A 17736-nucleotide genomic window follows, 5' to 3' on the forward strand; every position below is an offset into this window, starting at 1 on the left:
CAGAGCTTTTCTTGGTCCCTTATAATATTTTTTCACTCTTCTTTTTGATCCTGAAGAGGTATTGCTACTGAGTGGATCCCTTAAAAAAATAATCTTTTTTCAGCCTCACGTTTTTCTACTTTCACTTTTTGACAGAATTCATAAAAACAAATTATACTTAGTACTAAATAAAAGTAAAACAAAATCCTACAAATCAATCTGTAAAACTTTACAGAATTTGCATATCTGAATCCAAAAGTAAAACCTCATGGTAACAAGATATATCAAAGAGTATATTAGATAGCTCAGGCTCAATTAATCAATCACCAAAATTTCATAAGAATATTGGTAGATACTGTAGATAGATAGATAGATAGATAGATAGATAGATAGATAGATAGATAGATAGACAGACAGACAAACAGAGACAGATTCTCATATGAGAATATGGATTATTTTCAGTGTGTGTATAAGAACTCTTAAAAAAATTGTTATTGTCTTTATAATTTGGGGTTTCCTTAGAAAACATCTAGGAGTACAACTACATTATAAATTTATTTCTGTCTCTCTGAACTGTTTCAGAAAATACATTTTCAAATTATATCCTACTCTAAGTATATTCTTTATATGTGTGTATATATGTATGTTTATATGTGTATGTGTATATATCCATATATCTATATCTTTAATCTATATCTACCTATATCTATCTATAACCCCCCCCCCCTCCATATAAAATCAGAAAGGGTAATCCTGAGGTTTCTTCCTGAAAGCTGTCATCTTCAAGCGTCATAGCAATCAATTTCACACACTTTTTTCCTTGCCTCCATTGGTTTTTAGAGAGGGGGGAGGGAGGGAGGGAAGGAGGGAGGGAGGGCGGAAGAAAGGTTCTAATTCCTATATCCCCTTCCCAGGCTGATAGATGTCAGTATTCACCACAATATTTTTGTTCAATTTTAAATGCCTGTGACATGGCACCATTACGTTATCCTCAATGCATCCCTAACAAGTTTGAACTCCCTTCCTAGATTGCTTTGAATGGCCAATTAAGTCTCCAAAGTCCAAGGTGTTCATTCAGAGGATGGGTAATCATTTTAAAATGAACACCTTGGACTTTGGAGGCTTAACTGGCCATTCAAAGCTATCTATATTACTACACAGGTATAAGACTACAACACAAACTTCCATTAATAGCACCTCAGAAATGCTCTTTTCCAAGTCATTCTGCACTTTCCATGTTCAAACTAGGTAAGACAAACATTCTCAAAGAGTTATTCCAAATTAAGGGTAAAACTTGAAACTTCAGCCACTTTAAAGGTGCTGATGATTCAACTGTTTTTCATGTAATATCAGGGTATCACAAATTGCAAGGTTGGAAAGAACTTTGAAAATCATCTAATCCAAGTCCATATTTAGTTTGGAAATTTACTACTACAGTATCTCTAATACCGCCAGAAAGAATAGTCCAGCATTTCTTGATAGCAGTCTGTGTCACTGCTGAATTCTTACCATGAGTAAGATTAAACCTAACATTCAACTAAAACCAACTTCCTTGTAATTTACACCTATTGTTTCTTATCCCATCTTCTGGAACAACTTCTAAAAGCTCACTTGAAGACCTCTATCATGTTTCCCCAGTCATCTTCTCTCGAGACTAAACATACCAAACACCTCCAAGCATTCCTTCATGTTTTTCTTTTCAAGCCTCTTATCATCTTGTCTGCTTTTTCATGGTTATGCTCCAGTTTTCTCTTGTCTTCCTAAAATATGATGCCCAGAATAGGATGCAATATTTTAGATATTGGTCAGATTACCAAAGGGGGCTATAAAACAATTATTCACAAAAACATTTTGTCAATCTAGGTAATAGTCCTCAGCTTAGTGATCAAAGTGCTAAGCAACTGAATTGCCACAAAACTGTTTTAAAATATTACAGTTGTAACTCAAGAACTATCTGTATGCATTTCCCATTTTAGAACTTCATGATGCTAATTTATATTCATCTTGGAATCCAAGGCAACCATTTTTTTTGCACATACAGCTGAGCATGGATTTTTCGCCACAGTACATTCTCTACTCAAGCCTGTGATGCTTTCTATCCAGTGTAGGACTTTCCATTCTCTCTACCAAAATTCATTTTGCTGATTTCTACCCCTTCTAACCACTTGCCATAGAATTGAATAACAGGAAAACAAATTTCCCATACAAATCTCTAATCTTGAATTAGCGTAGATACTACTATGGCTGAAACAGTATTAAAAGAAAACTTTCTTCTATAGTCCTTCACTCAATTTAAGGCAGGAACAAAGCAGCTGCACACTTCTCCAAATATGCAGGGATAAGATGGAGGGATGGCCGAGTCAGAAACTGCACAAGCCCCTTGTGAATGGGGCTAGAATTATCTCAACGCTTTGTTTTAAAAATAAAAAACAGCTGGGTTATCTCGGAGATCTTGACCTTCTCGGTCCTCCAGATGGAACCTTCAGGAGAGGATTAGCTTCACCTGTTCTAGTAAGAAGGCAAATTTTAAGATTTCTTTCTGTCTTGAGAAGAAAAGCCCTCCCTTTCAGTCTTTAGGTTTGCTTTTTGGAAATGCTGGCGTTTCTCAGCTCCATTTTGGGGGCCGAGAACAGGAAAAAAAGAGTAGTTGAAATACAGAAGCCATCGCTACCCCAGCTGGGAGGCTGTAAGCAAGAAGACACCGCCACCCATAAGCCCCACGTGGCCGCCTGAGCCAGCGGCGCGGCAAAGCGGAGGGCGGTGGGCTGCAGGACAGACACTTTCCACCCCGCTGTTCCAAGCCAGCAAGCTGGTTAACAAATTGGCACAGACCCGCGGCCCGCACGTGACTTTTCCCGGCCCAGGAGAGCCACATGTTCACTGTCATGCATGCTTATTCGGCGTTTAATTCCACCTTTTCGTTTATAAACCAGGGACTCCGCTATCCCGGCGTTTCTCAATCTAAAAGGGTCCGGGCAGACCAGGATTTGCTCTGTCTTGTTCCGAAAGGAAGCGCGGGCCCCTTCGGGACTTTCCCCGGGTCTTGCGGGGGGGAGGCTCCGTTATATCCCCGCCTCCGCGTACGCGGCCGCCTGGGCGGGCCGAGGCTCCCCTCACTGTACCTGAGCAGCCCTTTCGGCAGTAGCGGCGTCTCAGCGGCCGGGAAGAGCCATGGCGGCGCTTCCTGCGCGAGTCGCGGCGAAAGACGCGTCGCCTCTGATTCGTGGACCAGGCCGACAAACTGGCCACGCCAGGAGGCGCGCTTTCGGTTGAGAAGGAAGTTCGCCTCGGCTTTTCCCTGAACACGCTTTTGTATTTCGTTGACCAGCGATTTCATTATTGCCCAAAACCAAGGGGAGTTCATGTACTACAACAAAGCAGGGAAAATTTCGCTTCCGTTTTGGTCCAAGTTTTCATCACTTGCCAAGATAACGTGGCCCGAGTGTGGGAAGTTTCATTCCCAAACTGCGAAGAATATGAAGTGTTTTATTGAGATGCGGAAAACATTTCATCAGACCACCCTGTACCGTTAAAAATAATTACTTCCCCCAGCCAAGATTTGTTAGACGGTTTAGATAATTAACTTGTTGCACATCAAAGTCACATCCTATGCATGTCTTATTTCCTTTCTTCCGAACATTAAAAAACTCTGGCAAAAGCAGAAGCACTCAAATCAATTTTCTCCAATAAATCCGACTAACATGAAACTCAAAACCTACTGTAATATTCAATGGGTCAATGTACTGCAGTTGCTCTTGCTTTGAATCTAAATGCAGCTGCATGCCATATCCTGCAAAGTGAATTCAGATGTTCAGATGGAATAAGAGATTATTTCAACATGCTTTATACTTGAACAGTTAGATGAAGATAATATTTTATTAACACTATTATAATTATAAAGTTCTAGTTAAATCTATTTGATATTTTGGGGATTCTTCTGAAGTCTGTTCACAAAATATACTTCAAAGGGAAATAAAACATTGCATATAAAGTTTTATTCATAGCTCTCTATATGAAAGTTAGCACACTCAGCAATTTAATATGTAGTTTTGGACACCTCATAGTTTCAACTCCAATTCAAAATAGCATTTTGAAACTGTAGAGTTAATCTAAATTTGATGGCGTCTAGAATTTAATCTTCTCTATACTTAACAAAATCATATTTATGAAAATAAACTTCTAAAAAGTTCATATGAATCCATGCTAGTTTGATACAGAACATAAGTGCTACACTGCTTTTAGTACTACTGCATTCCAGTTAATCTTTCCGAATGACTTTGTAGACATATTTCTGTGCTGCAGTTTCTTTGGCAAAAATTTAAAAGTGATTTTTCATTATTACAAAGGCCAAATCCTGATTAACTTCCTAGCCCAAACAGGTTTATAAATCCATGTTTACAGGGAATAATGTTAACAGCGTTATGTTTAAATAGAATGACGTTTGGCAGAGGTACTTTACGTATCCACAATTTATGTGGTTATAATAATGCTTTTGTTCAAAGTTGAGAATATTAATTTATATGAACTTTGTCAGCTTGGAAGTAACATCAAATAGACATATGATAGTAATAAAACTCATCCTAGGAAAGAGTTGCATTTCTGTCCAATTCACTTCTTTAAAAAATTTACCATATTAAAATTAAACCGTTTTTTATTTAAAAAAAACTTTTTAAACTTAAGTTATTTGGACTATAAATGCTTTGAATTTTTTTAGAACTTAGACCTTGTGTCAGCAGATTATTTCTTTTTCATTAAAGTAGCCTCTTTTTAGACTTTTGTAAAAAAAAAAAGTTTTGTCTGCTTTAAGAATTAATCTGATGAAAACCTCAAAAAAGCTATTTTGATCAATAGCAAATAAATCCTCTCCTCATGCAAGGTCTGAAGCACTTCAATGGAGAATCATTTTTGAACTGCACAGTCATAAATAATATCCTAGCTACTTATATGGTACACCAGAGGTGTCAGACTCAAGGCTGGTGGGCTGAATCTGGCCCACGGAGCCGCCTAGAAATAGCCCAAGTTGCCTCTAGCGGCCAAAATGGGGGGAGTGTTTTTAGTCTGGATGGTTTGCAGCACTTTGCCAGCCAAAACGGGGCATGGGGGACCACGTGCTTTTGTCTATGAACAGGTACAGGGTAAATCATACAATGAACAGTGTCCCACGGCTACTCATGATAAAGGCCAATAAACATCTTAATGTTGTGCAGCAGTGGTCTGAAATATTCTTGCCTCTAGTAAGACAGTTGACATACTGAAAGTATCTTGGTAGCTCTTAGCTTAAATTAGCACTGTTGAAATCTCCTAACACAACGAGGAGTGAGTCTGGGAATCTCTCTTCAGCCCACATAATCCGGTCAGCCAGAGTTTGTAATGCATTGTTTATGCAAGCTTGTGGAGGAATATACAATATGCAAATAGTATGAATGAGAAAAACTCTCAGGAAGGATAAAATGGTTTGCAATTGATAATTAATGTCTCTAAGTCCTCATCACAGAATTTCATTAGTGGGGTTACATTTTTGCACTATCAGTTGTTGATATAAAAGTGGAGTAAAAGAATATAGTAATGCTATAAAAGGTATTGCGGCCCCCACATGGCCCACTATGCCAGCAAAGTGCTACAGGAGGCCATCCAGCCTGAAAATGGGGCACTGGGGGCTGAACATGCCCCCTGTGCCCTGTTTTGGCCAGCAGAGTACTGCAGGAGGTGTTCGTCCTGCCTCCCCACCCCCACCCCCAGGCCGGCCTGTGGAGAACTACAATGCTAATCTGGCCCTCAAAGAAATCAAATTTGACATCCCTGTGCTACGCTTATCAATGGATATTCAATAATTTTCTCCAATGATTCTGTTTCTTCTTGGTCCTTTATTAAGGGTTGAATTGCTGTTCTAGGTTCCTGATGTTCAAAGTCAGAGTAAAAAGAAATCATCAAGGAAACTCACAGTTTGCAAATAACATTAGTAAAAACAAATGTTCATTATTTGTTATGCAGTAATGCTTAAATATATATTGACACAATGCCTTTATACTATTACTGCATTATTTTACTCCACTTTTATATCAACAACTGATAGTACAAAAATGTAACTCCACTAATGAAATTCTATGATGTGGATTTAGAGACATTATACCAAGATACTTTCAGTATGTCAACTGTCTTATTAGAGGCAAGAATACTTTAGACCACTGCTGCACAGTATTAAAATATGCTTATCGGCCTTTACCAATAAGCAGCTGTGTACCTTGTACCTGTTCATAGACAAAGACTTAAAACCATAAAACCAACAATGAAATCAGTGAAATCTTGGATTGAGGAGCCAAAGTTAAAGCTACAGGCTTGCCTTGGTTGTATAGATTGGAACATTTTCAAAGATACCTCTGCAGACTTGGATGAACTCACAGATATTGTAACATCATATATTAGTTTTTGTGAAGACCTATGTGTGCCAAACGTAAACCTGTGAATAGACAATATCAGCAAGCCTTGGTTCAACACAGTAACAACAAGCTAAACTCAAGCAGCTACATCATGCCAAATAGGAAGCCTACAAGGAAGGAAATAGAATGCTGTACAATCAGTCCAGAAATGTATTAACAAGGGAGATCAGAGCAGCAAAAAAAAGCTACTCTGAGAAGCTGAGGAATCAGCTCTCAACAAATAAACCAGCAAATATGTGGGAAATTCTTAAAAATATCACTGGTTACACCAAACCGCCTTTCCATGCTGAAGGGAATCAAACAACCAAATGATGACCTGAATGTGTTTTACTGTAAGTTAAAGATGAAACCACTGTCAACTATCATCACCATTTTTGTTAAGTTTGAGCAATGAGAGGCTGAACCAGAGCATGAGTGCAACAATACTTTATTATACAATAAAGGGCTGACCGTGCTTGCCACGCCTGGAACTGGCTCGCAGCAATCAGCAACTGGTTGGACCCCGCAGCCTGCTTTTATAGCTGGCTGCTGGAGAGAACTAACCAATGAGGATGGGGGAATAACGCCCACACAAAGTGAGTGGACCTGAGTGAGAACTCCTAGAGTCCTCAGGACATAACAATTTTCTTCTCAGATACACCAACAACCAACAACCCACAACCCTAACCCTAATCTTATCTTCTTATGACTATAACTTTGTTGCTTGTATCTTATGCTTTATATTAATTCTTTTATTTAGTGTCCTAGTATGATTTATGTTGATTGTTCATTTAGTATCCTATAACTATTACTGAGTGCTGTAACTTATGATTCAATACAGACTTTTTATCCAGTAGTGGCTTAAGCCTTGACTAAGGGATTCTTTCTGTGCTCATAAAGGTTGAATCAATTACCTTTGATACATTGAAGGGATAGGCCTTCTTGTCCCAGAATATACATAAAACTAATACTTAGGTCATCAATAATATTCTGCCTGGAAACCTTATATTCTTTTGCTTTCTATTTTTTATGCAAATACTATGACTATGCCATAGCTTAATTTAAAGGCAAAAAAGGTGTATTTTAGCAAATAGGTGCAAATATGCCAACTCTCTGCAGCCCCTTAAACCAAACATTTTTTTCCTCAAGATATTTTGCAAAGGACAGTCATGAAATCTTAGGAAAGGCATGGCTGTTTTAAGGAGCTACAAAAACTGCTATGTTTGTATCTCTGAATGCTCTGAAACAGCTTGCTTATTGGGAGAGCCACAGATATGACTTTGGATAAACAATGTCGCCACAGGTACAAAAATGTGTTTTAAATGTGGGAGAAAAGAAATTCAGATTAAGAAGGAAGGGAAAACATTGTTACACTTTCAAAATTCTATTATTTTAGTCTACATTACCTCGCATGATGGTAATTGGGACTGGAAGTAATAAAAGCTGAAGTCACATGACTGTGCCTCTGAAGGAACAAACATTCCAGCATTTCCAGTTGCCATCATTAGTCAAGTCTCCATGGGTCATTAAGAGAGATTGTCATGTGGTTGCTATTTGTGAATTCTTGCCAGTTTTCCCATTGACTTTGCCTGTAGGAAGCCAGTATAAAAGATCACAAAGGACAATAACTGAGGGTTGCTGCAATGTTGTAATTGCGAGGCAGGCACCATGTGACTACAGAGACACTGCAATTGACCTATATACAGGACCAGTCATACATACTTATTCAATGCCAGTGTAAGCTTGAACAGTCCTTGTACAAATGATTGTTAAAAGAGGACTGCCTGAAAATCAGTAAAATAGAATTCTAACATTCATGTCCTGCCTGGTCTACCTTAAAAGACTGTTAGCCTATCAGTCAGAAGTGTTACAAGCAATAGCCAGCAGTACAGGCAGTCCCCAGATTAACGATGTCCAATTTATGGACCACTCATACTTACAAACAGGTTGCCTATTACTAAAAATGGTGGACAGCTTTCTCCTTCTAGCTGACAAACCATTCAAACCATGCAATGGTTTTATTAACTGCTAAAGCTGTGCAATTTTAAAATACATCCTGTTTTCAGTAGTTCATTAGCTCAAGGAAGAACAGTGCCATTTGCCATTTTTAGTAATAGACCATCTGTTTGCAAGTACAAGTTCCAACTTGCATAGAAATGTAAGCTAAAGACAGACTTAGAAATGGATCTCAATCTTCATCAGGGCACAGGCTGTATCTTCAGGATCTTGCCATTTTTCTCAAAATGACAATGCCAATATTGAAAGATCTACCCCTTTCAGCCATGTATATGCAATGCACAAAGAAAGAGGACAAAACTTGTACCTCACTGTTGCTTTTTGTGACTGATCGTCTTGCCCCCTTGGCCTCAGCAAATACAGCCTATTTTAATGAGTTCCATGAGTCATTTTTCTTTCAAGGTATCTGATGTTAAAATCTGAACCTTCAAAATGCACGGGGAAAAATGTACTAATTCTATTTAGCAAGAGATTTCATGCACACTTTTACATTGAGAATATGAAACATATGCATGAAAATTAATCTGCGGTATTTTAAAAAGTCATTAACCAAAATCAGGAAATGAACATTCCCTAAATTCCACAAATGCATTACCTTTTGAAATGTGTGCTCGCAGAAGCTTTAAAAGGCTTATCAATACATATGTGTGTGGTCTTACCTTTTGCAATCAGTCTGATAAAATTCCTAAGTAATGATGCCTATCACTGGAAATCTCATTTGTCCCAAATGTTCTTCATTTCATGTTCGCCTTAATACTTATTATTTTCAATTATATTTTTTACTAAAATAAAAAAATGTCACACAGACAATAAATCTAACAATATTCAGGATCAAAAATTCTTTTCTTGCTTCCTTTTCCAATCTTAGGGTTCACAGAGTTTTGTCATATAGTATAATGTTTATTATTTGAGGATAATTAGGGAAGATAAAATCTTCTGCATTGTCATCACTGACAAAACTGTAATATTTTAACTCTCATCCTAAACCATGCTGGTGGTGCTCTTTTGATCAACTGTCCTCTTGACAACATCCCTTTAGGCTATATCTTCGGACAGTAAATTGAAAATAGCTTCATTTCAGAATTCTTGATTTCTATATTCTGCAAATAGGACCGTCCTTCATAAATTGACAAAAGATCCCCCTTCTATCTCCTTCAAGACTGAGACACTTGGGTGAAAACTCAAAATATCACTGTCATTGTGGACTATATTCAGTAACCTGTAGGGCATTGTTGAATAATTTTATACTTAATATAATTGAGAAAGTCCTGCTTCAGGCAAGATGATAAGATCTTTCCAAGAACAAAAATAGTCTCCCAGGAAAGCTAGGTGGTATTTGCAAAATACAGGAGTATTTGCAACATGTGGCTGAAATATTGTCATGATTTTGAAAACCAAAGAAATGCAAATGTGGGCTTAAAAGAAACTGGTAAAGATAAAATGGCATTTAGATATGTAATTATAATTATGTTAATATTACATACGATATCTACAAATTGTAAACTGCATGTTTGTTCAGCTTTTGCCTTGGGTCTTGAATAGGGGATTGGCTATTGGATGATTCCTATTCCTAGACTTTTGAGAGTGTCCATTATCTCTACACATGCAGTTTTCTACTCCACCATTATCTTCCCCCTTAGTTGCCTTTCTTCTGTCTTACAAAAGTATAGAAAGTGTTCTAGCCTTCTCTAGTAAAGTGTTTCAATTCCTTGGAATATTTTGGCTTGCTCCTCTGCCCTTATTCTGACTCTAATATTTTTTCCCAAATATAGTGACCAAAACAGTACCTGTACATAGTATGCAGGTGATAACTTCAATTTATATAAGGGCTTTAATAACATTATAATTTATTACAATAGCAATAGCACTTAGACTTATATACCGCTTTATAGTGCTTAATAGGCCCTTTCGTGATTATATGTGAAATGAAGTTTCTTTGCCTCAAGGAAAACTTGACAGTTGTTATTGGTCAACTATTCATTCCATTCACAATCATTTTGGATTTTTATATCACTGAATGGTTTACTATTATCTGTAATCCTGGCCCAGCTCTAAGATAGGATCATCAGGTATCAAGTCCAATTTGATGGAGACTATTTTTTAGTTTTATTAGAGTTTGCTGAGATATCTTAGTTAGAAATTATAGTTTCTGATCACCCAAGTCACAGTCAATAAAAAAGAGATCTGGAACATTATAAAATCAAACTATTTTTATCTATACGGTATCTATACAATATGTTTGTAAGATAAAGAATATCTTGCAATACCAAGTAATCCTGACTGTATCATTCTTTCAGTAAAAGGGATTTTTAAAAATAACTTTAGAGTGAAATATTATAATATAAATGCTATTAATACATGTATTAAAAGTAATACATGCATGTTCATACACAAATATTAGCAATCAAATTTTACAAATATACAAATAACAGAAAAATTTAAATGTTGTTTATTGAAAATAGAATCCATTTAAAAGAAATAAATAAAATGTATTACAATTTATTCTTGGAGTCATAATTTAACATTGCTAAGACTAACTAGATACTACTGAAATAAGAAGCCATTGACTGAAAACCTTCAGCTCAAATACTATCTGAATTTTATATTTAAAATTTTGTCATTACCTGTGATACAATTCTATACCACAATGTCACTATTCTCTATTTTATTTATTTCAGCTATCTGTATGGCACCAAAACTCTTAGTAGCTTCAGGATAGTTCACAGAAATGCAATCAAAACAAATATTATACAGTAACATTGTTAAAGCCATCAAATAATATGTAATATGTAAAAATACTACATTTAACATAGTTAAATTTAAAACAATGTAAAGACCTATGTAAACAAATAAATTTTAGTCTTTTTAAGCTGTAATAAAAAGGGGCTTCCTTTAATTTCAAGGGCAATTTGTTCACAACTTGAATTCCACCAGGAAAGAAACAAAATTAATGATAGATTCAGATGTATCCGAGGAACACACAAATGATAAACTATTGATGATCCCAGAACTCAGGACAGATTCTGTGAGATTAGACAGTTCTGCAAATATCTTGTTCCTAAGCCTTGTACAGCTTTATTCACCTGGATATAATTTATTTCCTCTGTGAACCTCAGTCTTCCATACAACAAGGAGGAAGGAGCAGTGTCCTTTTTTCAGACCTTTTCTGTCTGGATTAAATTCAAAATATTTGAATTTAAACTCATTGTAGAAAAGGCAGAACAAAGGCATTATAAAATAAATTATCAATAACCTTTTTAAAGCTTCCTTAATTGTTTCACAACTATACCTATTAAATTTAGTATTACAGTTGGCATTCATCTCAAGCAAGGATGGTATTCTACTTGCTTGACCCGGTTTGGTCGAACCAGTAGCTCCAAGGATCATCGACGATCAGCTGCTGGGCCTGCACGTACACCCCGCCTTTTTTGTGACCTTTATTTCCTGGTTTTCAAGCTCAGCTGCTTCGTGTGGCACAGTGGATTGCCACGCATCAGCTGCTTAACACACAGGGAGAGTGCAGGATTGCAGGAGAAGGTCAGTAGCACACCCTCTGCTCGTGCACCTTTTGTGCACCTGCATGCACAAAAGAAGCGCTCACTAAACCAATTGTTACATGGTTGAATCACACTCCTGATCTCAAGCCTTTCCATAGTTTTTGGGTCTTTTGGGTCGATCTCAAAATGTGAATACTTTTAAAATACTTGCCCATTATTTGACCGTTCAAATATCCAATTTAAGTACATGCTGTAAAGTCTGGAGATAGTATCCCAATAAATCATGATGTTTTTGCAATCATTCTGTGAAATATGCTATCACTTCAAAATGATAATTTTAGGCTTCTTCACAATAAGCCTCTTCAGTGAGGCTGTTAACCTCAAATCAGCAAAACAGAGCACAAGTGGAACCCAGGTCTAACTAGTTTACTTTTCTCCATCTAGCTTCTATGTTCATCAATAACAGCCTGCATTCTACTCAGTTATGGTAATTTCTGGGGGATTATCGGACTTTTTGATTTTGGTCATATACCCTAACATTTTGATTTTTCTCAAATTTGACTCTGATCTTAAATCATCATTACAAATGTTTAAAATAACAAGGAACCAGGAACACACACAAAAAAACCCATCCTCTTCTCTTAAAAAAAAACACTTTGAAAACAGAAAGGAATCATCATAGAATTGGTAAGATATTAAATAAGATATAGTGGGGGGTGGGTTCTGATGGGGGGTGTTTGCCTGAATTAAACCCTGCAGTTTACTTTATAGTGTGTCTCATGTACTACAATTATTGCCAAGTTCCATTAAACACAACTGATAAACCTTCAAAAGGTTCCAAAATTAAGTAATTTTTAACAATGCATCCTTAATATTTCAAACTTTTGCATAACAGCCTCACATATGGTTTCTTCTGGAATTTATAGATATGATTTAGTGATTTATAGATATGTAACATGAATTCAACTTTGATAGATATTGTTTACCTAACTTCTGCAGACCCCAAAATATCTAAGTTTTTGGCTGAAACCAAAAGAACTGCTTTAATTACTTAAAAATTCTCATGTTTCCTGAATTATGCATGCAGGAGATCTATATACTATCTCCAATATCAATAATAACCATATCCACCTATACAATACACACTTCTTCATAACATTTTTCATTCATTCACAACTTTACTGCTTTCATTTTTTATACGTGAGAATCTATCCAAGGCCATACTCTAGATAAAGCTGTATTTTAAAAGAAGCAGAGATCAGGGTGCTTGTGAAGAAACTAAATCTGAGCATAGAGGATGAAAATAAGTTATTGATTATTAAACAGTGAGCTGTACAAAGGGTTGCCTTTGAAAATGATCTGGAAAGTTAGTTCAAAATAGAGCAGCTAGATTGCTCAATAGGACAAACCAATGCAAACATATTATGCCAATTCTGTGCCATCTACAGTGGCTGCCAATTTGTTTCTGGACTCAGTTTAAATGTAGGTTTCAACCTTTAAAACCCTAATGACTTATGACCAAATTACCCGACAGAATACCTTCTCACATGTATCTATCCAGATTTTAAGAATCAAGGAAGAAAGTTTTTTCGGTGGTGGCACATAGATTGATGGACACAAACTGAAAAGGCAACTCTTAGTCCAATCTTTCTTTTGCTGAATTCAATATTTGAATGGGATGTAGACCTCTAGATTTAAACAGAAATGCTACCAATTAAGTACTAATCTGACATATAAGGACTATTCTATATACTGTACGTGCTTAATAGTTTATTCATGTTTTTCAGGATCTAAAGTGAGAAAAATTATCTGGAGGTCATAGTGCCAAATTTATTGAAAATACCATTCAGGTGCATTTTGGTTGAATTTTGCTAATTGGCAGCATTTAGCTGACCTTAGCTGATTTCAAAGAGTTTGATCGGGTCAAACTTGCAGTAATTAGTACTTGGATAAAAGGTTATCGGGAAATTCAGATTGTGTAAATTAAATCTGGAAGTTGAAATATGGGTTTGAGAAAAAGGCAGTGACTCCCGTATTGTTGTCAAGAAACCAACATCAACCAATCTAGTAGTCTTCAGAAGTCAAACTCAGACTGAGGCAGAAATTCAGGCAGGATAATCCTACAATAGGCTAAAATGAGATTTCAGCAACGTGAAACTCCAGATTAAGTTTTCAGCTTCCTTCCATCTGAGTGTCTAATGATCAAAGCATCTTCAGTTAAAGGGCCCTGGCTTTCTTCATTAGAGGGACTGAAATTTTGCTAAGGCTTCTGGGCTAGAGTCCAAAAATTGTGTTGCAATCTCATAACATAGAAAGATGCTGGCAAAATTGGCTTATTTTGTCTTGGAGCTTCCAGAGTAAGGGCAACATCTGAAACAGTCCTCGTGACGGCTATGCTCGCACTATGAAGTCTCCTGTTAAGGCTAGTTTTCCTTCAGTTGTTCTTTCTTCTGCAAAATAAACATTTTTTTTTATTAAAGCAAGCTTTGGTGCATAAGTGGAACTGTAGTTAATGAAGATAGGGATATGTGCAGCTTCTTTAATATACTGTGTTTCTAATATTTTACATCATCTTTCACTGTTGTAATCATATTTAAAAGATTAATTAACCATGTGAGTGCTATTTACTTATTGAAATATTGGGTAGAAATTCAATAGATGTATTTGTTTTAAGAGCAAGTCTCACTTTTGATGCATTCCCTAAATGTAAACGCTTGTTCTACTGAGATGGAGAACTGGAACTCTAGGGTAATGGCAGATAAGGATATTGTCAAAATTAAGGATTAGAAGAGAGACTTAAAATTAAGTGTAACCTTTGAGTATTACAGTGAGTTCATAGGAATGTAAAGCAGAAACAAGGGAACATATGCAGGCCTCAAGACCCCATTTTCTGCCTCTGCAACTCTCCGAGGTAGAACTTCAAAAGCAGGGGTGGGATTCTACTGGTTCGGACTGGTTCGGGCGAACTGGTAGTTCCAGTGAAAATTTGGCCCCACCCATCCACACCTACTCTTTCCTGTGCTTTATTTCATTGTTTTAGAGCACAGCTGATTTGTGTGGCAAAGTGGTTTGCCGTGCCTCAGCTGTTTTATTCGCAGGGCCTGCAGTAGAAGGAAAGTATTAAAGCTGAAAATGGGCTTTTATAAACATGGCACATGCACCCACCAATCCAGTTGTTACACCAATTGAATCGCATCACCGTTCAAAAGCCATTGTTTTGTGATACTTGTGGCAAAATAGTGAAGCACCAATAGTACAGGCATCTTACATGAAGAAGCAACAGATTCAGCTAAAATGGTTTCAAACAAATGTTTCATCTGCATACTATAAGAACTACTTCATAGCGTGAATAGCCAAAACCTCAGTAAAAGCCACAATAATATGAAGCCATCCGCATTGGAATAACTTTTACTTCCTTCTACCAACAAATCCAAGCAAACACCACATGTTGAAATAACTTTTAAATTGCAGGCCTAAGGGTTTATTCTGCTAACTATACTCATTGGAATTGAAAATGCTCATATGATATTGCAGCAATGAATTCTTCAACTGAGTGGCAGTCTGCTCTATCTCAGGTGCCTAATGCATTGTTCCTTGAGAAATGGAGACATAGCAGCACTGGCAAAATATTTTGCTGTGAATACCTTCATGTTAATATTGATTCCTGGTAAATGCCTGGAAAAGCCCTTGTCATTTTATTGGCAAGATTTTATAAGTGATTTGCCACTGTCTCTTTTTGGGGAAAGAGGGCTTTTAATATCAGCATCCTAGGTTTGGGAACATAGGCAGTTTTTTAGGGCCTTACTCAGTGGTGGAATTCAAAACTTTTTACTACCAGTTCTGTGCTTGTTGCTTGGTGGGCATGGCAGGGGAAGGATAATGTAAAATCTCCATTCCCTCCCCACTCCTGGGGAAAGGTTACTGCAAAATCTCCATTCTCTCCCCACCCCACTAACCTGCTTTCCAGCTCTATTCTCCTGTGCAGGGCAACAAAAGAAGACCCAGCTAATCAGCTGGGTCTCAGGAGGCAGAGAATAGATGGGGGCAGGGCCAGTCAGAGGTGGTATTTGCTGGTTTTCCGAACTACTCAAAATTTCTGCTACCAGTTCTCCAGAATTGGTCAGAACCTGCAGAATACCACCTCTAGCCTTACCAAAACCTAACCATTCTAACCTCAGAAGGAAGATGTTCTATAGATCAGGGGCCACTTCAGAAAATGCCTGTTTTATCATCCACTCCAGCTGATACTCTTTGACTGATGGGATCTGCGTCATGCCCATTCTGCTAGATCAGGTTGAATTGGTAGAGATTCTTGGAAAAAGGTGATCCCTCAGATAACCCAATCCCAAGCCATGTAAGGGGGCACATTGAATTGCACCCAGAAATGCACCATGTCTGCCAGATGTGCAACATGTTCTTCACAGCAACCCTTTAGATAAATGTCAGTATTGCTCCCTTTGAGGTGGGACTGAGTCACCCAAAACAAGGCTGCTGGATAACTATTGACAAATGCTATAGGGTGGAGAAACAGTTACATTTCACCATGAGGTAGCTTGTGTCTGATTGTCTTCATTCCCTGTCTTTCACCAGAGATGCCTTAAGTGTCTCTTATACACTCAAGTTCCACCCAAAAAGTTGGGCCGCTCCACTCACCAAACTCTCTAACTAATATCAGTCCCAATCAATCTTCTTGCAGAGACCATTTGTTTTCCTGCCCAGTTTATAATTCCTGAATACACACATTCGTTTTACTGTCCTCCAGCTCAATTATAGAGTGGAGTCAAAATGGCTGGCAATTAGAAATGGCAAATTACAGAAAGACTTTGGCATGGGTGCTGCTCCCTCCAAAGTTGCAGAGGGTAGTTTCAAGAAGATTTCATGCATGAAATGTCTATGCCTGCATAATAACGGGGAAGTGGAGTCTGCTGAGCATATCAATCTTCAATCTGTGCTGTACAGAAACAAGCATCATATTTTTATATCCTGATATTATCAAGACTGCCAGATATGCTCATCAGACATATTTGCGAATGTTCATTGCATGCTGCAGCTTTTAAAACTTGCCAAGAACTGTTTAAGAATAAATGATAAATGTCGTACAGTCATATAGTTTATAAATTAAAACTAAATTAATATTGAATTTCTGAATAGTGATAGGCATATGGTTTATCCATTATAATTTTTGTTACATTTTATGGATTGTACAATATTAGCCTTATGTTATCTTATGCTGGTTTCCAGCCAAAGTAAAGATTGCTATACTATTACTTTTTATGCAATTATGGCTGCTGCAAATTCCTCTATGATGATGCTTCAACAACCACTTTAGTAACATTTTGTATGAGAATTTCTCTTTAATACCTAAACCATTTATTCTGTTTGGTAGCTAACACTGCTGTTACCTATACTGTCCTCATCCTAAAGATAATTTGCATGGACTATAGGAATTAGTTTTCCTGAATACCTTTATTATTGATGGTTTTTGGCAAAGTATATTATAATTGCACATGGACATAGTCCTTTATGAAATATGTATTTTGCAAATGCTTGGTTTTATCTGGTAATATAGATTTCCTCTTCTACAGAGATATAACAACAGTTTTGCATCTTAGGCAGTCCTCTTAATGTGTGCAGTATAGGAAATCTGCAATGTTATGAATTCATCCATCCATAATAGTTGTTCAATTCCTAATTTAGGTTTGTGTTGAACCTATTTCTGCAACAGGCAGCACAAAGGCTATATTTCAACCAGACAGAAAACAAAGCAAAGACGCCTTTTAGGTCTCAAAGGGGCCACCAAAATAAAGATTTAAGATATACGTCAGCCA

General features: G+C 37.0%; 2 protein-coding genes across 21 annotated transcripts in view; one reads left to right on the top strand and one right to left on the bottom strand.

The window, feature by feature from the left end:
* Positions 1–3179, bottom strand: part of SUPT3H (SPT3 homolog, SAGA and STAGA complex component) — a 253432-nt gene extending 250253 nt beyond the window's left edge. For 6 of the 12 annotated variants that reach the window (XM_026707835.2, XM_026707836.2, XM_087919392.1 and 3 more), the window contains exon 1: positions 3102–3179. The gene's annotated coding sequence lies outside the window, so the exon portion shown is untranslated. Of the gene's footprint in view, positions 1–1643; positions 1735–2893 lie in introns of those variants that run through there. The other 6 variants (XM_087919399.1, XM_087919400.1, XM_087919394.1 and 3 more) reach the window with 3 other exon arrangements.
* Positions 1–17736, top strand: part of RUNX2 (RUNX family transcription factor 2) — a 248287-nt gene that overhangs the window by 35081 nt on the left and 195470 nt on the right. The gene's annotated exons all lie outside the window — the stretch shown is intronic.

This window comes from Pseudonaja textilis, chromosome 1 (assembly GCF_049901715.1).
Source record: "Pseudonaja textilis isolate UNSWEBS1 chromosome 1, rPseTex1.2, whole genome shotgun sequence".
NCBI classification, from domain to species: domain Eukaryota; kingdom Metazoa; phylum Chordata; class Lepidosauria; order Squamata; family Elapidae; genus Pseudonaja; species Pseudonaja textilis.